This window comes from Chrysochloris asiatica, unplaced genomic scaffold, assembly GCF_000296735.1.
Source record: "Chrysochloris asiatica unplaced genomic scaffold, ChrAsi1.0 scaffold00034, whole genome shotgun sequence".
NCBI classification, from domain to species: domain Eukaryota; kingdom Metazoa; phylum Chordata; class Mammalia; order Afrosoricida; family Chrysochloridae; genus Chrysochloris; species Chrysochloris asiatica.
The window spans coordinates 16,750,350-16,774,614 of record NW_006408552.1 but is presented as its reverse complement, the minus strand read 5'-3'; positions in this window follow the sequence as shown (position 1 = coordinate 16,774,614).

The following is a 24,265-nucleotide window of genomic DNA, read 5'->3' as shown; positions in this document are numbered from 1 at the left end:
ATCTTTCTCCCACGGAACAGCTGGTAGTTTTGAACTGCTGACCATGCAGTTTGCAGCCAGATTCGTAACCACTACTCTGCCAGAGCTTCTTATGGTACTTACCTGAATATAAAGTATTATACACCATTATTTTAAATGTGCATGGAATTCAGAGGAAATACTTAGCAGTTCAGGTCAAGTAGGGTGTCTGGAAATTAAGTAGGCTTTTGTTTTAAACTGGATTCATTTATTTTAACTAAAGTAGTGCTTTCTGTAACACCCCATTTATCTGGTTATCTCCAGAATAAAATGGAATTTTCCAGGTAACTGATCATAAATTAGTTTTCCAGGTAACTGAATCTTACACCTTCAAGGACCAACATCTTTTCAATGTAACCACTTTTGATGGAAATCTTATAAAATATATAATTTCCTAACTTCTTATATTTTTTTAATTAAAAAAAAAAAACACAAAACACCTTTTTTGATGACGTACAATCCCCCCCCCCCCCAACACACACACACATGAAATAGTAGAATATTGTGCCAACTTTTCATTTTTTTCTCCCTTGGTCAGACTATGAACAAAGCACCACTTCTTCTGCTGCTGTACCCATCCCCGATGATGCTACTTTCTTCCTGAATCTATTTGCTTTTAATCCCCCAAGATTGTGAAGCCTCAATCCCATCGACTCGATCCCAACCCAATTTATATAGGGTTTCTGACCTGCAAATCTTTACAGAAGCAGACAGTTTCATCTTTCTCCCATGGAGTGGCTAATGGGTTTGAGGTTAGCAGCCCACAGTGCAGTTGGTAGGTATTACTGTGAGGGTCAGTCAGCAGCCATGAGGCTGTAGGGTTGCTGCTTTTCCGAGTTTGTGTTTTGTGAGCTGTCAGGCACCCACATAGTGGGATTTTTTGCTGAGTCAGGGGCTTTGTTCTGAAATGTTTGACTAGCTGGGTGATCACTTAAGCAAGATGTAATAGGTTATATCCAGTACCTTTGTCTCCCTACACAGGTGCTTAGACTGAGTCACTAGAGAAGGCTTTGGGAAAGGCCCCAGCTGTGGGAAAACCTTGGGTTTTAGACTTGGATCTCCTGTGTCTTTCTCCAATAATTAACGATCTTACAAACCAAATACACTGCCGTCAGTCTGACTTAGAGGGATCCTGTAGAGCAGAGTAGAACTTCCCCGTTGAGTTTCCAAGGCTGCGATTCTTAGGGAAGCAGACTGCTCCATCTTTCTCCATGCAGCAACAAGCAACGAGTGAGTTCAAACCACGTTACTATTTATCTAGGCTAGAAATCAGTCTTTCTATACTTCTTTGCCTAAATAAATGTGAAAGCAAAGGATTTATGGCTTTAGAGCTACCCTCAACAAGGTGACCAGATGTGGTAGTAAAAACCATGGACCTAAAGATGTGCATCCTACCAATAAGAACACCTAACCGTAAACTCTAAGGGAACCTAGATTACTCAGATTCAGAAGGTCTGAGGAGTGATTTCTATGTGTTTTATTTTTCTTTTTGTTGTGAATCAGGTGAAGGTTGACAGAGCAGATCAGTTTTCCATTCAACGATTCATAGTTAATTTGTTTCATGCCATGGTTGCATGAAACAAAGTGTAGCAATAGTCATTCCAATTCATCGTCCCTGTGTTTCCCAATATGTGATTGTAATTAATTTATTTTTTGGGGGGTAGGATTAAGGAGTTAGGGTTAAGGTTGGAATTTTGGCTAGGTCTAGTGCTTTATGTATGGAGTCCTGGTGTGGCACTGTAGGTTAATGTGCTGGACTGCAAAGTCTCTTTGAACCACAAGGTCAGCAGTTCGAGCTCATCAGCTGCTCCTCAGAAACCATATACAGGGTCACTATGGGTTGGAATTGACTCAGTGGCACTTAACAACAATAAGACCTTTGTGCAGTAGTCCTGGTGTGGCACTGTAGGATAAGCACTCCACCATAAGGTCTGTTTGAACTGCAAAGTCAGTGGTTCAAAACTTAGCTCCTTGGAAACCCTGTACAGGGTCGCTATAAGTAGGAACTGACTCTGTAGCACTTTAACAACAACAAGATGTTATATAGTGTTTGGGTTTTGGTTAGGACTCGGGTTGTGGTAGGGCAGGGGTTGGACTAGGGCTAGGAATAGGACTTGGTCTAGTTTTACAATTAGGTTTATTTATTTATTTTTAATTTCTTGAAGTCTACTTGATTTCTTTTTCATTTGGAAGTTCTGTAATTACACTATTCCCCCCTTTTTATTTTGTGATTATTTTGCTGTTGTTACAAACTGATCTCTCTCAATATGTGATTTTTAAAAATATTTAAATTTTATTATCTGATGGTGAGACCAAATATAAATTCTGTATATTTTGTAGACATTAGTGGCTCATTTTATAGCCAGTGATTTAAATGGAATGACTTGTATTCTTTTTCACCTTCACACTTGTGCTATATAAAGCCACCTAGAACTACAGTAGGAGTTCTGGTGTGGCACTGTGGGCTAATGTGCTGGACTGCAAGGTCAGTTTGAACTTCAAGGTTGGTGGTTCAAGCTCACCAGCTGCTCCTCAGAAACCCTATACAGGGTCGCTATGGGTCAGAACCGACTTGACGGCACTTAACAACCACAGAACTCTTGTGAGGAGTCCTAGTGCTGCAGGTGCGGAGCGCTCAGCTAAAATGTCTTTCGTTTGAACCCACCCAGTATCTCCACAGGAGAAGAAACCTGGCACTCTGTTCCTATAAAGACTGCAGCCTTGGACACCCTATAGGACACTTTGTCTTGTCTTATATGGGGCACTCTGTCTTATTACAAATTTGCTTTGCTCTGGATTCGCCTTCACAGCTTACAGCAGCAACAGAAATGAGCACTATACTGTTAAGGAGATTTGGAGTTCTAATGGCTCTGTTTATTTTAAAAATGTAGTATTTCATGTTCTGGGAAAAAGTTTTCTGGTAGCATTTCTTTGATTCTTTTTCTCTGTCTCCCCTCTCCCACTTTTCTAGAGATCTTGTTAGCTTCCTGTTGGTTTTGCCGAGCATCCTGCTTCCACCAGTTGCCTTGTCTGTTGTCCCTCTCTCTGGCCTTTTCTTCAGTCCTTCTCATAATACTTTCTTACTTATCTGAGCAATATTAAACTTATAAAGATATATCTGTTTTGCCTTCTTTATTGCCTCTATCTTGTTCCCTTTTTCCATTTGATTGTTTTGGCCCCTGTCTATTTTGTTGGAAGCTTTTCTCAAGTGTCTGTGGAGCTTTGGCTATCTTGTCATAATTTCCTTAAGGACCTCTAATGGCACAGCGGGTTAGGCACTGGACTGCTAACTGAAAGGTCAGTGCTTCAAACCCACCAGCTGCTCCACAGGATAAATACGTGGCATCCTGCTTTTGTAAACCTTTGCTCCTAGGAAACACTGTGGAACAGTTCTGGTCTTCCCTGTAGGGCTGGTAGCGGTCAGGACGAACTGGATGGTAGTGCGTTTGGTCATTTTGGTCATTTTGGTCATTTTGGTTCATAAATTCCTTGCATGGAATCTCTACATTTTTTGTTTGCTCATAAGATGATGTCGTTTCATTCAGTGGGATTCTCCGACTTCGAGTAGAGGGGCCCTTTGCTTTTGGGGCATTTCTCTAGAGAAGGCAGTGTTTACAGTCATCTGTGTTTAACTAAGGTACCCTGGTTGACTGTTGGGTGCTAACTGCAAGGTTGACAGTTCAAACCCATCAGCCACTCTGCAAGAGAAAGATGAGACTGTCTTCTCCATAAAGATTTACTGCCTCAGAAACTCTTATGTAGGGTTACTGTGAGTCAGAATTCCTGCCCTGATTGTGGCACTGTGAGATTAGCTCTGGGCTGCTAACTGCAAGGTGTTGGTGGTTCTAACCCACCAACTCCTACCCGGAAACCCTATACAGGGTCCCTATGAGTTGGGAGGAACTCTGGACAGCATTTATTCACAACAAATGAGTCAGAATAGACTTGAAGGCAGTGGTTTTATTCTCTTGTATGTTTAACTAGCAAATCCAGAGAGTCTTTAAAATTATATGTAAAAGACTTCAATTCTAGGTAGGTTAGGTGCTGCATTTCTGAATTATTATGGAAGGTCATGTTAGTCTGAAGGTTTATTGATTATTTTTTGTTTCTGAACTTTAATGTGGATCCCTCGTGTGGCACTGTAGGGTAACTTGCTAACCCCAAGGTTAGTGGTTCAAACCCACTATCTGCTCCTTGGAAACCCTATACAAAGTCCCTGTGAGTTGGAACTGATTTATGGTGCTTAACGACAAGAAGAAAGTTTAATGATAACCTGTTTGTGATGCTTTTGCTATGGGAGACTCTGGTGGAGAAATTGGAATCACAGTCCTTGCCTATTTTAGAAGGGGGAGCATGTTGTTTCTGGAACATTGTAGTCGGTCCTCTGGAACATTGTAATTCGTCCAGTCTTGCTAAGTTCACCATAACTCAGGGCTTAAATTGGTTTTAGTGTAACAGCCACTTCTTGTAGAATTGCTAGCCACTTACGTGCTTGAGAACTTCTAAGCAATACTTAATACCGTGATCCTTAATTAGGATGAGATAATGGGTCATTTTCTCCACTCTTTAAACCTTAGCTGTAGGGAAATCATTTGGTAGGAAAATAATTGAAATATTTTAAATATTTTAAACCCGTGTAAAAGATAGGCGGATATCTCAAAGGAAGCTCAGCATTTTCATTGAGGGAGCGATGATGGATATTTTCTCTAAATCGTTTTACTAATAGACAGTCAGAGTCTTCGATAGTGAGGAAAAATGCATTTAGCCTTATGGTTTGAATTAATAAAATGTACCAATTTATTTCAGAACTATCAAAGCTAATAAAAAATTTTAAATGTACATTAATTTTCATTAATGTGATTGTGTTAAGTGTGAGAAGTTCTTTTATTATATTAAAACAAAGAAAAAACAATTTAGTAGGGTACAGAAAAAGTCCCTTTGTTCATCAGTTAGTTGAATTTAAAAGGTGAATGTATGTGATTCTAATTATGTGCATTAGTGCTGAACATTATGTTCATGAATTTAGGACCCTATTCCTAATTTTAAAACATGTAATTTACCTTACTCCCTATGACTGCAATGGAGTTGTTGTTGTTGTTAAGTGTCATGGAGTCGGTTCCGACTCACAGTGACTCGGTATACAGTTTACGAGAAGCAGCTGATGGGTTTGAACTGCCGATGTTTTGGTTAGCAGTCCAGTGCTGATCCTACAGCACCACACCAGAGGTCCAATTGCAGTGTTGTTGGTAAGTGCTAGTGAGTTGATTCTGACTCATAGCGACCCTGTATAGGGTTCATGAGGGTCAGCTGGTGGGTTTAAACTGCCAACCTTATGGTTAGCAGTCCAGTACTGATCCTACAGTGCCACACCAGGACTCCATGTAGTGTGGTAGACAGACTTTACCGACCAGAGGCGTATTCTCCAGACAGACTTTACAGTTGTGTGATCTGGTGTGAGTTTCTTATCCTCCCTGGTTTGAAGCTTGTCAACTATAAAATGAAAGTTTTTATAATATGGTCTTTTAGGTTTCTTCAAGCTCCAATCTTGTGATTCACAGTCCAGTGCTGGTGTTATAGTTCCACACCAGGAGACCATGTATGAGGGGGCTTCAAAAAGTTGCTGTAAAAATTCCATTATCTTTTATTCTATTTATCTGTAAGGAGTCCTAGTGATACTGTAGGATAAGTACTGAACTGCTAACCAAAACATTGGTAGTTTAAACCCACCAGCTATTCTGTAGGAGATAGATGAGTCTTTCTGCTCCTGTAAAGATTTACAGCTTCAGAAATCCTATACAGGGTCGCTGTGAGTTGGAATCAACTTGATGGCATTGTGTGTACTTTTGTATATGACTGTAGTCCCATAAAGTTATGAAAGAACTCAGAAATGCTGTGTGGGATGTAGTGAATACAACAGCTTACTGTTTGCAACATGTGTGTCTCATATCTCTGCCAGGTATGTGAATAAAGATGTGGTCCATATATGGCCTGTAATGCATAGGTCTTGATAGTTATAAATTACTGGCTTAACTGATGAATTTGAATTATGTTGTTGGAGTAGAATAGTAAAAGTATTGTGTACTTCCCGAAGAACAAACAAATCTGTGTTGGAAGGAGTACAGCCAGAATACTCCTTAGATATCAGGATGTCCAGACTTCGTCTCTCATACTTTCTGACATGTTATCAGAAGAGCCCAGTCCTTGGAGAAAGATATCATGTTTGGTAAAGTGGAGGTTCTGCAAAAAGAGGAAGACCCCCACGGAACTGGATTTGCACAGTGGCAGCAGCAGTGGGCTCAAGCATTAACAATTATGAGGATTTCGCCCTGTTGTGCATAGGGTCACTATGAGTTTGAGTCAGTTCATTGGTGCCTAACAACAACAACAACAACACATGTTCCTGACTTAGTATGTATGTTCTGTGTCTTCTATCTAAGAAGTTTACAATATAACAGTGTGTGCTTCCACTCTCAGGAAACAGTATCCAGACTAGCTAGATGATATTACACATCTCCTGAGTGCCATACTGCTGGCTCCCTACATTTCTGTAGAAAATATTCCCGTGAAGTGCATCCTGGTTCCCAAGACTACCAAAATCCATGTTAGTGACAGCATCCCCAAGAATCTGAGGGGAAGTATGGATTTGGAAGCCCAGCAGAAGTTTATTAAACAAAATGAAGGTGGAAAGTTAGTGAATACAAGTGCCAAGCAATGGGAGAAAACACTTTATAGGCTGTCAAAGGATTCGGCTCCACAGAAGAAGAACCAACAGGGCTAAAGAAGATGCGAGAGGAACCCCTGTCAGATATGGAGACATCATCAGTGACCTTGATTGAGGACCAGAGACAAAATTGAATCTTCTCTCAGCACGTTTAAGACCATTGCTAAGGCAGAAGTTTCTAGATGCTTGAAGTTATAGCTGCTTGAAGATAAAACAGGACTAGATGTTGTTCATACGATGTCCAGTTTTATATAATGTATCACAGATGTGTGTGTGTGTGTGTGTGTGTGTGATACACCATCTGGTCCTGTTTTGCCTTCAAGCAGCTAGAACTTCAAGCATCTAGAAACTTCTGCCTTAGCAATGGTCTTAAAGGTGCTGAAAGAGGATTCAATTTTGTGTCTGGTCCTCAATCGACGTCATCAGCGATGCCCCCATATCTGACAGGGGTTCCTTTCACAGATGTTGGAGTCCTGGTGTGGCGCTGTGGTTTAATGCACCAGACTGCAAAGCTGTTTGAACTGCAAGGTCAGCAGTTCAAGCTCACTAATCGCTCCTTGGAAACCCTATACAGGGTCACTATGGGTCGGAACCAACTTGACAGCACTTAACAACAACAATCACAGATTTTAAGTGATGTATATGTGTGTATACAAACTCATATGTACATACACACAGTTTAAAATGCACACATTATAAAATGTTTAAAATGAAAAAGGAAAGGACTTACAACTACTCAAAGCAAAACATATTAAACAAACAAACAAATGTCTTGAATGAGAGGTAACAATTGCTAACTTTCCTTGTACGTTTTTGTGGACATTTTTCATGCATGTCAGCATTTACATATAAATCATAACACAAGTACTATTCAGCACCTCTTACTTACATTAGAGAGTCTTTTACATAAGTATATTTTGGATTATTCTGATCAATATTTGGTAATTATAATTTATATATTTATGTTGTGGTTGTTAAGTGCTCTTGACTTGATTACAAATCATAGTAACCCTGTATAGGGTTTCTGAGGTTTTAAAAATCTTTGTGGGCATAGAAAGCCACATTTTTCTTTCAAGGAGTTGAGGGTGGGTTCAAACTGCCAACCCTGTGGTTCATAATCCAGTGCTTACCATATGGAACCACTGTACTCCCTCTATATTGATGATGTTGTTAAGTGCTGTTGGTCAAGTTCAGACTCATTTTGATCCTGTGTAGGGTTTCCAAGAAGTGACTGTTGGGTTTGAACCACCAACCTTGTGGTTAGTAGTCCAGTGTTTACCCTACAGCAGCACACCAGGAGTTTAATGTTTATTTACTTTTCTTCCCTAAATCTTAATCTCCCCCTTGCATGTTTGAATTGTATTAACAGAATAATTTAAAATAACTATACATAGAAAAATGTCTGAAAGTAAATAAACCAATAAACCAAATGTTTACAATGTTTATATTGGACGGTAAATTTGAAGGTCATATTTTCTTCTTTAGGCTTTTCTGTATATTTCATAATTTTCACAATTGGCATTTTATTGTGCAAAAAATCCATTTTAATAAAATGTACCATGGTATTATGAATCCATTATTAATCAGTAGTTTAATTGAATTATAAAAACATATTCCTTATTGACTATTAAATCAGACCTCATGAAAATATTTTACTGCTCGTTTTCCACTGTTCCTTTATTTTTTAATTGAAGTATAATTTACATAAATAAAATGCACAGATTTTTAACTGTGCCATTAGATAAGTTTACTGCTGCAGTTAAGATATAAAACATTTCCGTAATCCCACAGAATTCCTCAAGTTTTTTAAGTTAGTCCCTCCCCATAACCACAGATAGATATGAAGTGAACACATGCTGTTGGAAACATGGCCCCCATAGATCTGCACAAACCAACCTTCAGTTTGTCAAACATCTGGGCATCAGCGTGTGCTGGGTCCAAATGAATGAATCAATAATACTCCTTCCAGGGTGATCAGTGACAATTAAAATTTGGTCTCTGGTGGGTGGAGAGTGTCTAACTGGGAAACACGTGTCGTAACTAGTGGGGACAATGACTGCTCACATTAACAACCAGTGACGGCCATCCGGACGTGCGAACACACGTCCTCATGTTTCAGACGTCAGCAGAAATCCGGCTATTCATATGAACTGTCTTGATTTTTAAATGCAAATTTATAAATGCTTTTGAGGATTCAATAAAACATACAGGTGGGTCAGATTTGGTCCATAGACTTTCTTTCACACTACCCTCTCTGGTTAACCAACTAAGAAGAAGACTGTACTGTTTGGAACTCCATTTAAGGAGTCTTTGGAAGGAAAAGATCTTAAAGCAAGATGGAGAAAGAGTGATGAAAAATGTAGAAGAAAACAGTGAAGAGAGTAGACTTTCAAGAAATTGGCAGAGATCTGCATTTTGCCGTGCCTAGACAACTCAGCTAACTAGAAATTGCTTGTGATTCTGGGTTAGGTGGTTAACAATTTGATGCATTAATTTTCTGTCATTTTTTTTGTCTGTCTGGCATATATAAGGTTCAGATAATGACTTAGGCAACAATTGGTCTAAAATCATTTTTTAAGTTTTAAGTTGCTTCCTTGAAGCTTTGGCAAAAAAAAAAAAGAGTCCAAGTTCATATAAATTAATTTGACACTTTGAAAACCATCTTTCAAGCATCTAAAATAAAATATATGAAAGGAATATTTAGATTACCTTTAGGACTTTACCTGACACTGCCAAGGGAATCGCTCCTTATATCATTACCTTGATAGGACAGGCCTTTATTGTATCTTTTGGGGAAGTTTATAATCTTATGCTGGCAGGTTTTATTTCTCTACAGAGAAGCCAAGTGAAACTTCACGGTGGATTTTGTCATGTTCATTACTAAAGCGTCGATTACCAAAGTCTTTCAGTCATTTCACACTATCATTTCTAGCCCTGCTGATGCAGTGTTAAGTGCTCAGCTGCTAAGTGAAAGCTTAGTGGTTTGAACCCACTGGCCGCTCTGCAAGAAGACAGATGTGCAATTTGGCTTCCATGAAGATGGCAGTTCTGCTCAGTCCTACAGGTTTGCTGTAAGTTGGAATCGACTGGATGGGTTTGGATTGGAGTTAGGCTAAGGTGCGTCAAAGGCACTTGCTGATGCAGTGGTTAAGTGCTAACTGAAAGGTTTGTGATTCAAACCCATTAATCCCTCTACAGGGAGAAAGATGTATGGGTTTGTTTCTGTAAAGATGTCCACCTTGGAAATCCTATGGACAGTTCTACTCTGTCCTACAAGATCACTATGAGTGAGAATCAACTCCAAAGCAGTTGGAATAGGAGCTGTAACCTTGGTCTGTTTTTCAGGTGACGTAAATGTTTTAGCTTAAAATTGAACACGCATATCCTTGGGTGGTGATCTAAGGCATTTGACTAACCGAAGATGTGTTCATTTATAATTGTTGAATGTTTATAATTGTAAATTAGTCCGCTGAGTCATTTGTGTGAGTTAGAAATCGTCTGGCAGAACAAACAATGCTCATTTACCAAGTTATTTTCATCTACTTCCATATGTTCCAAGCTACACAGATTGATTTGTTATTTCACTATGCTGAAGACAGTATAGTCTAAGTCACACACTTCCCATTCTGTCTCCTTATATATTCTAATGTGTTTGCCTCTCTCTGGAATGTGCCATCCATACCCAACTTCCTTTCCTCACGAATTTCCATTTATTCATCAGGAATGGAGCATCCAATCTGTCAATCCATCTCTATACCGTTTCCTTATCATTGTTCTCATAACACTTTTTATGGACCGTGGATATAGCACTTACCGAGTGGTAGTTTTGGTGTTTTGCACCCCCCCCCCCCCCCGAAGACTATGAGCGTCCCAAGATTTGCATTCAGTCATGCATCTGATTTATAGGAACTTTTCAACAATTGAATTAAATTGAATACATTCAGTAGAGTAGCTCTCGCTTCTGTGACAATAATAATTAGACATATAGACTATTAACTAAGTGTGATTTGAGGAGTCATTAAGCTTAATAGTACAAGGGGGTTTTAAAAAGTTCATGGAAAAATACAATTAAAAGATAATGTCATTTTCCATAAAAATTTGAAGCCCTCTCATGTTAAGAACTAAATGTCCTTAAGCATCTTTAATTCATACAAAGGCATAAAATATAAAAATCATTAATGGAAGAAGGATTGGATACACTTAAGACTTCATAAACTAATTCCAAATTCATACTTTCCACATTGGTTTAAAAGTTTAATTGTGGATAAACAGTCAAGGGCATACACAAACTAGGGAATTTTGATTCAGAATGATAGATATTTTTCTCATAATCCATGATAGATTGTATCATGGACTGATGTTGCATAGTTTAGACGAGGAGTAGGGCTCCCTTGCTTTTCCCAGCCCTGAGTAGCTGATAAGGAATTGCGTTTTCTCCTATGTCCTAGTGCATAGCACTTGGAGAGGACACCAGTGTTTAGGGGCAGTAATGGGAGACGTCCTCGAATGTGCATTCATATTATTGTGCCTGTTATATTATTATTGTTACTAGGTGGTGTCGAATCAGTTCCACCTAATAGTGATCCATGTACAGCAGAACGAAGCCTGGCCTGGCCCAGCCCCATCCTCACAATCATTACTCTGTTTGAACTCTCTGGTGTCACTGTGTCAGCCCATCTTGTTGAGACCCTTCCTCTTTTTCACTGACCCTCTAGTTTACCAAGAGTGATGTCCTTCTCTAGGGACTGGTTCCTCCTGATAACATGTTTAAAGTATGACAAATGAAGCCTCCCTATTCTGACTTTTAAGGAGCATTCTGGTTTTACGTATTCCAAGACTGATTTGTTCAAGCTTCTGGTGGTCTATGATACAGTCAATATTCTTCATCAACACCTTAATTCAAAGACACCATTTCTTCTTCAGTCTTCCTTACTCATTGTCCAGCTTTTGCATGCATATGAGGCCATTGAAAATACCTTGGTTAACTCCAAAACCAACTCATTGTTGTTGAATGAATTCTGACTCAGAGCCGCCCAAGACAAAATAGTAGCAGACTGTCATCTTTCTCCCGGGGAGTGGCTGGTGGGTTCCAACTGCTAACTTTTTGGTTCACAGCCCAGTGCTTATTCTACTGCACCACCACGGCTCCATCATGTAGGCTTGTTCTTGTTAAGTGACATTGAGTCGGTTCCAGCTCATAGTGACCCCATATAGGGTTCCAAGGAGCAGCTGGTGAGTTTGAACCCCTGATCTTGTTGTTCAAACCAACCTTGTAGTCCAGTGCTTTATCCCACAGTGCCACACCAGGACTCCTCATATAGACTGCTGGTGGTGGTGGTGTGTCGTGGAGTTGGTTCTGACACACAGCGACCCTGCATAGGGTTTCTGAGGCTGTAAATCTTTACGGGAGCAGAAAGCCTCATCTTTCTCTTGTAAAACAGCTGGTTGTTTCGAACTGCTGACCTTGAAGTTAACAGACAGACTCGTAACCACTATGCTGCTAGAGAGCCTTTCACATAGATTAGCATTCACTAAGTGTTTATGGGATGTTGCTTGATTAAAATGGTGTTGAGACTTGGGTCTGTGCTCTTCCAGTGGCCTGTATGGAAATCCAATCTCTGTCTGCTTCTTTGGAAATTGTTGTTATTGTTTAGTGCCATCAAATCGGTTCCGACTCATAGCGACCCTGTGTAGGGTTTCCAAGGAGCAGCTGGTGAGTTTGAACTGCTGACCTTGCAGTTCAAATGGCCTTGCAGTCTGGCGCATTAACCCACAGTGCCATACCAGGACTGTTTTGGATTTTACGTGGGCTTAAATACCTTCAGAGAAGGCAAAACCTCTTATAATGACTTCTTTCAAGAGTAGATGGAGATATGAGAGAAAAAAAATGAAACATGAAATACAAATTAAAAAGTCTTCTATGACTAAACTAAGAGTAGTTGCGCACCTTGTAGAGGCTTCCCACTAAAAAGGAGATGAATAAAAAAGGAAGGCAGGGCTTCTGGGGGTGTCCTTCATTCTCTACTGGGGCACTTCCTTTGGGTCTTCTCATCTCTTTGGTGGGGCAAACTAGATAATTTCTACTGTGGTCTCAACATTTCCTGTCAAAGTGTATTGAGCTGTGGTTTCAAGGTGAGATTTGTTTGTGTTCATTGTGAACAAATCACCAGTGTTCCACTCAATAAAGAATACACATTTTGTTTCATCTCATTAATTGCAATCCCACTTCCTCTCTCTGTTTCTTGTTTCCAATCTTCCTCCTTTCCTTACCCTTCTAAACTTTGTCCTTGGGCAAATGCTGTCTTCTTTTCTTTTGTTATCTCAAATAATTGATTATTCTAAAGTGTTCATACTTCATTTGTATTTTTATCCTCTTATAGATCTTGTCTGTTGAAAATTAATCCATGGGGTCAATTCAGTTTCAGACCCAAAGGGTGGCTGGTCATGGTGGTTGTGATGGTGATGTGCCGTGGAGTTAGTTCTGACTCACAGCAACCCTGTATAGGGCTTCCATGGCTGTAACTCTTTACATGAGCAGAAAGCCTCATCTTTCCCCATGGAGCGGCTGGTAGATTCGAACTGTTGAGCTTGTGGTTAGCAGTCTAGCTTGTAACCACTGTGCTCCCTGAAGGTTCCTTGAAGAGTGGCTAAGAGTCATAAATTATGCTTCACTTTTATTTCATATTTTTTTAAAATGGATAAACGAATGTTCCTACCATGAGCAAGAAGACCTGAGCTACTACCCTTGGGAATTCACCATTGAAATGGTATTTGTGATCGGATTTGACTTTTTGGATACAATCCCAGTCCCCTTGACCTCCCTCTTACACTCTGTGTATTTAATTTCTGTTTGATGAACATGACTATTATCTGTTGTGATTGAAGCCATTCTATTTGGAGCTCTCAAACCGGAGGAGAAACATGGTCGGTGTAAGCCATATCCAGGTAGACGGTGGTGGTGGGGACTTCCTTTCTTCTCATAATCTGTACTTGGATAATAACATCTTTGTAGAGACCCCTCTAGCCTTTAGGGTATAAAGATGACACGACCACAAAATGTCAAGTCTTGAAACATCATCTAGCACTACCATTTCTTGTTGCATTTTCTTGCGTATAACGCGCACATGCATCTAATGTGCACAGCTCGCCTAGGAAATGAGATTCCCTGTCCCTGTAATGTGTGTTATTTGCGTAAATATATGGCATGTTTGATGAGAGGGTCTAGAATGACATCCATGATGTTTCTTAGTGTGCTTATAGACAGAGCCAAGATGATAGAAGCTTTGGTTTTATAGGGCACTCTAGATTCTATTGATATTCTTATGCTTTGAATTTTACTTTTGGTTCATTGTATACAAAAACGTCATTGTTTCATGAATGTTAACTTCTAAATTGCCTCAAAATATTGGCTACCTGGTAGTAAAACACCAGCAGTAAACTCTTTGTTCTTATCAATGAGCTGGACTGTATTTTTATTTTTGAAAAATGATCATTTCTTTACTCATAGCTTATTACCACTAATGATCTATGCAAGCGTTCAACTTGCTTAATTCCTTCCTCAACCGTAGCAATTTTAACATTTTTATATTTGAATTATTTTCCTTATAAATTTTGTTATCCTTGGCTAAAGACTTTTCTCTTTCGTAAATGCTTTTGCCTATCTGGCCTTTTATAGCATCCATTTCATTTTTAAATGCCTATGGAGACATGCTTGACTGCTTATAAATTTTCTAAGTATCGTTCCATAAGAATTCTTCACTTTCCGAGGACTGTATGCATCTTTCTAGGCTACTCACAGTTTATAACTGCCAGGATAATTTAAAAGACGTTTTTCGTTGGCAACTTAATTTAGAGGAGAGCCCTTTTTGTCAGGAAAAGTAGTATCAGAAATGTCTTTGATAGCAATATCCTGAGAGGTAGTGGGGGGGCGCAGAGTTCTACACTTGGGAGTTGGATGGTGTGGTGTGAATTTGCCAGACCAGCCCTAGTCACCATCTGTGCCTGGACTTTAATTTATTCACATGGAAAATGAATTGGTCAAAATGAGATTCCAAGGTAGCTTTTAGGCCAAAGACAGACGCAAAATGAAGACCAAAACAAAAGCCCATTCTAAAATTCACTGATCCCAAAATCCATCAACCCAACTTGAGAACTGATCCAGTGACTTGAGAATCCATTGGTTGTAGGTGTGCATTCTAGAAATTCTATGTGAAGACTAATAACTCATCTGTCCTTAATGTTACTTTTTATATTAAAGTAGATTTGAGGGTTGCAGTCTGGAAAAATATGATGAAGTCGGCTATGCTATAGTAATTACCAACCATACAATCTCTGTTTTAAGAGAGCTGTTTCTTCCATGCTTAGACTACGTATCTAGTTTGGCATGATAGGAGGATTTCTGCTCATTAAACACACTCGAAGACCTAGGTTGATGGAGCTACCACTGTCTCACATGTAGCTGATATCTGTCAGAGGGAAGGGAGTATAGTAAATAAATGGCTCACTTGTTGTTGTTGTTGTTTGTTAATAGGTGCCATCAAGTCGGTGCCGACTCATAGCAGCAACCTTATGCACAGCAGAACGAAACACTGCCCGATCCTGGGCCCACCTCATTACTGTTGCCATGCTTGAGTTCATCAATGCTGCTACTTGGCCAGTCCATCTCGTTGGGGGTCTTCCTCTTTTTCTCTGACCCTCCACCTTACCAAACATGATATCCTTCTCCAGCGACTGGTCCCTCCTGACAATATGTCCAAAGTATGAGAGACGAAATTTGACCATCCTGGCCTCCAAGGAACACTCTGGCTGCACTTCTTCCAAAATGGATCTATTGGTTCTTTAGGCAGCCCATGGCACTTTCAGTATTCTCCTCCAACACCATAACTCAAATGCATCAATTCGTCTATGGTCTTCCTTATATACTGTCCAGCTTTCACATGCATATGAGGTTATTGAAAATACCATGGCTTGGGTCAAGCACACCTTAGTCTTCAAGCTGACATCTTTGCTCTTTAACACTTTAAAAAGGTCTTGTGCGGCTCACTAGCTCCCCCTAAACTTCTGTTCAAGAGAAAGACTGGTATCTTCTGCTTGTATTTCACTGGCTACAGTGTTTTCCCTACCTTACTCAAGAACAAGAAAGTGTAGTTCTGTGATGTGCCAGAAAGGGGCTCTTCCACCCATACTAATGTTACAGATGTCTTCCAACTAAAGCAATCTTTAGGAGGGAATTTTCATTGCTAGTTAGCAGACATTCGCTCAGCACAATTCCATGCTGTACAGAATGAGAAGATTTAGAATTGGAAAAGGTGTGTGTGTGCGCAGTGTTGTATTCTTTCGCTGTAGCTATTCTGTTTGAATGCTGAATAGATCACCTGTTCAGGGGAACCAGATGAAGGACAGCGTGGTATCAGGACCAGAGAAAGACTTGTGGATAACCTGCAGTATGTAGATCATACAACCTTGCTTACTGAAAATGAAGATTACTTGAAGTGCTTACCGATGAAGGTCAGAGAATCTTTAGCATTCAAGATGGATTGCTATTGAACCTGAAAAAACAAAAATTCTTGCAAGCAGGCCAATAAAAAATATCATGATAAATGGAGAAGAAAGTGAAGTTGTCATTGATTTCATTCTACTTGGATCAACAATCAATGTTCATGGAAGCAGAAATCTAGAAATCAAATGATGAATTGCATTGGGCAAATGTGCAAAAGACCTTTTTAAAGTTCTAAAAAGAAAAGATGTCACTTTGATGACTAAATTGCTCCTGACCCAAACTATGGCCTTTTCAGTGACCTCCTAGGCCTGAAAAAACTGCACAATAAAAGGGAAGAGAGAATAGTTGATGCATTCAAATTGTGATTTGGCAAAGAATGTTGACTGTACCTTGGACCCTTAGAAGAACGAATGCATCCATCTTAGAAGATACATAACCGGGATGCTCCTTGGAAGTGAGAAGGCAAGACTTTGACTTACTTCCTTTGGGCACATAATCACCAAAGACCAATTTTCTGGAAAAGGACAAATTTTTGGTAAAGTAGAGGACCAGTAAAAATGAAGGAAACCATCAGTGAGAAATGGATTTAGCCACTACAATGGGCTCAGACTTGTCAAAAAGATGAGACAGGACCAGACAATGTTTTGCTCTGTTACTCGTAAGATTTTCATGAGTAGGAAGCAACTAGATGCCACCTAACAACTATAACAGACTGAGAATAATAAATAGCTGATGTCAAAGCTATTAAGGATGGGAGAAAGGCATTGGACAGGGATCAGAGGCATTGTGGTGTGAAAATAGTAACAGTGCAGCTGGTAGAACTCTAGATGGCCTAGTGCCAATGGTCAGTATGAGGTCACAGTGATTTTGAAGGTTTGGTGGAAAAGAAACGATTAATGTGGTGTTGATACTAGCATGATGGGGATTGTAGGCTTCCTCATTGTTGCCCACTTTTAGAACTGTTTGAGACTCCTCATCCTTCAAGGAATAATTCAGGTGTCATTTACTGACATGTTTTTACTCAAATGTGAATTCCTCAAAGACAAAGGGCCATTTTTGTGTTGTCTGTGCCTAGCACATTGTTTATAGCCAATGATCAAATATTGCATGATAGTTCAAACCAGCTGCACTCACCAACTGCAAGGACAGGTTCTTGCAATACTGCTTGGCTGGTTCAGCCCTTTATGAAGTCAAATGCTGGTTATGAAGGAATAGGGGCTAATGGACAAGTATCTCAAAAGCAAGGTGGAAACTCTGAGAATTCTTGCCTCTGCTCTAGATAAGTTACTGATGTTGTTAAGTGCCTTCAAGTCAGTTCCAACTCACAGTGACCCTGTATAGGGTTTCCAAGGAGCAGCTGGTGAATTTGAACTACCAACCTTGTAGTCCGGTGTATTATCCCACAACGCCACACCAGGACTCCGTAGATACAAGTAGGAGGAGTAATAAAACAGCATTTTAAGATCTGAAACATGAAAAGGAAGAAGTAAATTTGTACCTAGTGTATAAATTTTGTTCCATATGGTGCTGTTAACTGCCAAGTTGGTTCTGACTCATAGCGACCCTGTATGGGGTTTCCATGGAGTAGTTGGTGGGTTTGAACTGCCGACCGTATGGTTCAGATCCACCTTGTGGCCCAATGATTTATCCCACAGTGCCACACCAGGTCTACATATAGTATAGTTTTATTATTTTGAATCCATATACATTGAGTGTATGAAAATGAAACATATCGAAATTCAGATAATCTTGGAGTCCTGGTGTGGTGCCGTAGGATAAGCATTGAACTGCTAACCTTACAAGGTCGGTGGTTCAAACCCCCCACCAGCAACTCCTTAGAAACCCTATACAGAATCGCTATGATTTAGAAACAACTCCATGGCGCTTAACAAGTCATTGAAAGACTTTATCAACCCACTGAGATTCTTGTCTTCATGGCTATTATATTATTAGACAATTTCTGAGTATAATTAGACAAACAATTAAACTTTCAGTCATTGTAATGTAGTACTGTGATTCTCAAACTTAAGCATGTGTCAGTTACCTGGAGGTCTTGTTAGCATACCAATTACTGGGGACACCTAGAGTTTCCATTACAGTAAATCTGGGATGAGGCCTGAAAATCTGCATTTCTATTAAGTTCCCAGAGGACAACGCATTGTGTAGAGAATATTGTTATTGTTGTAAATTTCCGTCAAGTCAGTTCTGACTCATAGCAACCCTGTGTAGGGCTTCTGAGGCTGCACATCTTTACGGGAGCAGAAAGCCTCATCTTTTTCCCATGGTTGATGGGCTCAAGTTGTCAACCTTGTGGTTTGCACTCTTGTACTTGTCATTATAGAGTAACCGTGCTCTCTGGTGTGGAGAATTGTTGTTCTTAAATGTTGTCAAGTTGGTTCCAACTCATAGTGACCCTGTATAGGGTTTCTAAGGAAAGCTGGTGAGTTTGAACCACCGACCTTGAGGTTCAAACCGACCTTGAGGTTTAGTGCTTATCTTACAGCGCCACAGTAGTACTCCCACCTCTTAGAGTTTGGTAAAACTAAGAGCATAAAAGGCATTCATTTTGGCCTCATTTAAAACTTATCATCTCAGTTTATAGTTATTAAGGACTGGGTATATAAACACCAGAAAGATACATAGTCATCTATCCAAACTTTTACTTTAATTAAATAGGGAGACAACACTGAAGATCATTGAAACCTTCTGCTTGTAAAATGAGGCTCACAAATGATTGTCTACCACTAGAATTTTTCTTTTAGGGTACATGATCTTGTTCATTCTTAGAATTTTATATAAGTTTGTTGTTGTTGTTTAGTGTGCTGTCAAGTCCGTTTAGACTCTTAATGACCCTGTTTAGCATTTCTGAGGAGCGGCTGGTGGATTTGAACCATCATCCGTGTAGTTCAAACCAACCTTGCAGTCCAGTGTTTACCCTACAGCGCCACACCAAATCGGCTTAACTCTCATGTTTTAAAGTAATACTTAGTATGTTTAGAAATTAATATGAAATACAAATTATTAACATTTGATTTTACTTTAAATGCTATTTTATAGCCAAATATTTAAGAATAGATAAAAATGATAACTTAGCAATTACAGTTATTACAGTTGACTAGAATAGAAAAGATGAATTAGTTTAAAGTCAGGGCAAGTAATCTGGGAAATGAAAATAATTTTTGACAGTAAACTTGACATTTTGAATTTATCTTGGGCAAAGCCTGTTGTTGCTGCTAAGTGTTCTCAAATTGGTTTTGACTCATAGCAACCTTGCATAGGTTCCACAGAGCATCTGCTGGGTTTGAACCACCAACCTTACAGGTAGCAATCTAGTGCTTATACTACAGCGCCACACCAGGGCTCCTGGGAGAAGACTGTATCTGGGTAATAGATTGAGTTCTGGACAGTGAAATGTAGCTACATATATACTAGCAACCAATATGATAAAGATAAGATGTTTATACGAAAGCTTTACTGCAACTGTAATCACTTCTTATGCTGTATTTATTTACTCCATAAATACTAAATGGACATTTAGTAGTAAGTGGGATCTGCTTAAATTCTGGACATTAAAAAAAAAAAAAAAAGGTTCTTTACACTTGGAAAAGATTGAGGATCTGTGGCAAATTTGTGAAATTGCCCCATCTCCTCATCTTGACTAGCTCTTTGGCTCACCTTGCAAAGTTTGCTTCCTATGATTTTCTTGCCCTTTGAATAGGACTATAGCTTTTTAAAAAAAGGTTTTATTGTGAATTGAGTAATAGTTTACATGGGAGAACACTGGTTTTTACACTCATCATTTCTTTGCAGTGATTACAATTCCCTCTGTGCATCATCATTCAACAGTATTTGCTTGTATTCCTTCTTTTTTGGGGGATTGGGGGATGTACACAAAAACACTCAGGAATATAAAATCATTTAAACAACCAAAGGGCGCATTCTGCATGCCTGCCTCCTGGCCACCAGCACACAGCCTTTCTCTTTCCATGAGTCTTGAGTCCTTCATCTCTGTCTCCATCTCTGGTGTCATTGTTTCTGTGTATAGGATCCTGCATTCCACTTGTGCACTTTTCCCTTGATGGTCCTAGGGTTCTCTGTTCCTGGACTGTAAGATTAACTTCTCCCCCTTTTTTGTTACAAAACTTTTACCTTTACAGTTGTGACCATTGCAGTTAGTCATGATAACAATTACTCACTGTTGAATCATAAGAATCTTATCCCTATCTCTTTTTACCAGACCCATCTAGACAAGGTGAAAAGTTGATTAGGACTATAGATTTTTTGCTTGTTTGTTTTATCTTTCCATTGTGAATTGGGTGAAGGTTTACAGAGCAGATCAGTTTCCCATTCAATAATTCATACCCATTTTGCCACATCTCACTGATTGCAGTGCCCACAATGAACATCCCTGATTCCATTTCTTCCTTGTGTTTCCTGTTTCCATTCCTCCTCCTTTCCTAACCCCCTTGAACCATAGCTTTTGATAAAAATCACTGAGCATTACCTTGTCTGGATTGTGCACATACATTAATTTTCTTAACATGAAGATACACTAAAGTCTCAAAAGAAGACTTTGTACTTTCCCACTGTCTTCTCTGATCACCATATTCTTGTTGAAGAATGTATTTGAATACATGATAAATGCCTCCCACCACCATCTTTCTTTTTATACTTTTAAAGATAGCTGTTATTATTTGTAAAATACCAATGGAATAAGAAATCCCAAACGTTGCTCCTAAATTCTTAAAAGATTGTAGTAGGGGAAGCTATAAACCATGTACCATGTACTATAAAATTCCCACAATTAAATCATATGAATTGGCATTGAAACAAATTAACTGAATAGATTCAAGTATAAGTATCTGATATATGATAAAGCTGACATAAAACAATTCAGAAAAGTTGTCTTCATTAATAAATACTATTGACTTGCCTGAGCATATACCTGAAAGAAAATAATCTTAGACATCCTTCTTATATTCTGAGCAAAGAAATTCAGATAAATTATAAAAGAAAGGGAAGCAAGATTTGAACCCTACTCTGTCTCACCCCAAAGCCACTACATTTTAAATGTTAGTAGATGTTGGTTGTCTATTTAAGGGGGAAAAAAAATACATATATATATATATATATATATATATATATATATATATGATAAACATATTTATTAAGTTGATATGTGAATCAGTGTTTTTATTCTTTTAAACAAAGTTTTGAAGAAAGTGAGTGGGTGAAAGAGTATTCACCTTTTTAAGGGTTTTGTAATGAACCTTGAAATCGCTCTTCAGAAAGGGTGTGTCAATATGAGTTTCTTTCTTTATTGTCTTTAATACCTAATTGAAGGAACCCTGATGGCATAATGGGTTAAGTGTTGGGCTGCCCACCACATGGTCAGCAGTGGTTCAAACCCACCAGCTACTCTGCAGAAGAGATGAAGATGTCTGTTCTTGTAAAGCTTTACAATTTTGTAAACCCCCAAAGGAGCAACTCTACCCTGTCCTATAGGGTCACTGTGAGATTAAATTGAATTGAATTGATGGCAGTGGGTTTGGTCTATTTGGTTTTTGTGTCTGTTCAGAATAGACAATCATTTGTTAGAATTATTATACACCTCCCTTCCTTTATATTGGTAAGTTTCTAATTAACTTAGGGTTTCCTCGACATATGGAGATGTTGGTACTTTTTTTTTTTATCATTTAGTGGCTCTATGCCGTCAATTGCAGATTGACATTAATAACCTGATGAAAAAAAATATCACTCCGTTGACCCTAAGTATCTCTTTGTCTAGTATTAATTAGAGACATCTGTTGAAATCTAATCACACAGACCAATAGTAGGATTTTATCTTCCATAGTATTAACATTGTCAGCTGTGCAAGCAACCCCTCACCATCAAACTACCATTCATTTACAATCCTCAGAACAGTGGGTAGAGCTTGCTATTACAAGTTCTCTCACCTTTCTATTCAATGGAGTTGTTGTATGCAATTGTGTCAGTTCTGACTCATGGCAACCCTGTATAGGGTTTCTGATAGAGGCTGGTGGGTTTGACCTCTTTACCTTGCAGTTAGTGTGGTTAACAGTCCAGTGCTTATCCTGCAGTGCATTTCCAAACTGTACAGACAACATTTACCATATCAAGACTCACTCCTATATTTTATATTTCATGCATACAATTCTTGTGGATGGAATCTAGAATTTACTGAATTCATTTTGAAGGCTGTAAAATGTGACTTCTGTGAGGTCTACTTCTTCATGGAACGATGCATTCTTTTTGTAGAAGCCATCATGAAGTTGCCCTGCAATATTAACTTATGCTTCTTCCAGCTACTTTTTATGCCTTCATCTGCAACCACAATGAGACAATGTTGAAATAGTGGTCTCAATTATTTTATGAGCATTGAATTTTTTGTGGGCTGTCATTTTACTTAACAGAATATGTTGAATTGTATCCCTTGGGCTGGGAAAAAAAAACAAAAAAAGCAGATTCTTTTTGGAGCTGGGAGTTTTGTGTCTTACATACAGTATTCAGAAGTACGATGGGGATTCATCATCAGTCAGTGTGCACAGAGCTGGGTTTAGAATGCGAGCATCCTGTTTGCACAGAGAGCTGACCTGCTTGCATTAGGATGTTTTTGTTTTGTCTTACTTTTTAGTTGGATGTAGATTGCTGTAAATAATCTGAAAATTATCACAGGAATCGTTTAAGCTGGGCCTGAACAATGCACTGTCTGTATTTTTTATTGTATTTTATTGTGTTGTTTTGGTAAAGATTTACATAGCATTTTAGGTACCCATTGGACAATTCCCTACACAAATTCTTCAGTGACATTGCTTATGATCTTCTCACTGTGGGAACATTCTCATTATTTCCGTTCAGGTTGTTTGTGTTCATCTAGCTCCCCTGTCCCCTTACCTTTTCATCTTTGCTTTAAAGTAATTATTGACCACTTGGTTTCCTCTGAGTGAGTTTTTGAAAAGGAGAACAGTTTTCATGGGAGATAGTCTTTATTTTGTGAGCCAATCAGTTATTTAGCTAAGATGTGATCTTAGAGGTTAGTTTCTGTTCCAGGTCTAAAGCGTCTCTCAGGGAGTCATCCAGTGTCAATAAGTCTTATTTCTTGTTTTGTTTTTAAGAATTTGAGATTCTGTTCCTCTTTTATTCTGTCAGGATCCCTGGTGCTATCTTGTTGTTGTTGCTATTGTTAAGTGCAGTTGAGTCAGTTTGGATTCATAGCAACCTTGTGTAGGATTTCTGAGGAATGACTGGTGGGTTTGAACTGCTGACCTTGTGGTTCAAACCAATCTTGCAGCCCAGTGCATTATCGCATTATCCTGCAGTGCCACAGTTGTTGTTAAGTGCCGTCGAGTCAGTTCCGACCCATAGCGACCCTGTATAGGGTTTCCGAGGGTGTAAATCTTTTCAGGAGTAGAAAGCCTCATCTTTCTCCCACGGAGCGGCTGGTAGTTTCGAACCGCTGACCTTAAGGTTCGCAGTCTGATTCGTAACCACTACGCTACCAGAGCTCCTTGCAGTGCCACAGTAGATGAGAGTTTTATCAACGCACACAAAAGCCCTCTTCTGTACGATTTCCTTGTACTTGTGTAGAGCAGCTGATACGTAGCCAGATATCTGAATCAGAATGTATTTTTCTGATACATGGGTCAACTCTTTCTGCATGCCTGAAAGGAAGAACAGTCTCATTTCAGTATATGTACCACTGTAAGAAAACACTGCAGTTCCATGTACATGCTCCAAAATCTGTATTTAAATATATCTTAGGTCTGTCCTCCATTGGGAGTCCTCCTGTGGCACTATAGGATAAGCACTGACTGGTAACTGAAAGGTCAGTGGTTCAAACTCACCAGCTGCTCCTCAGAAATCCTATATAGGGTTGCTATGAGTCAGAACTGACTCAATGGCACTTGATAACAACAACAATATAAAAATGTAGAGTCCTGGTGTGTCACTATAGGATAAACACCAGACTACTAACCAAAAGGCTTGAGATTCAAACCCACCAGCTG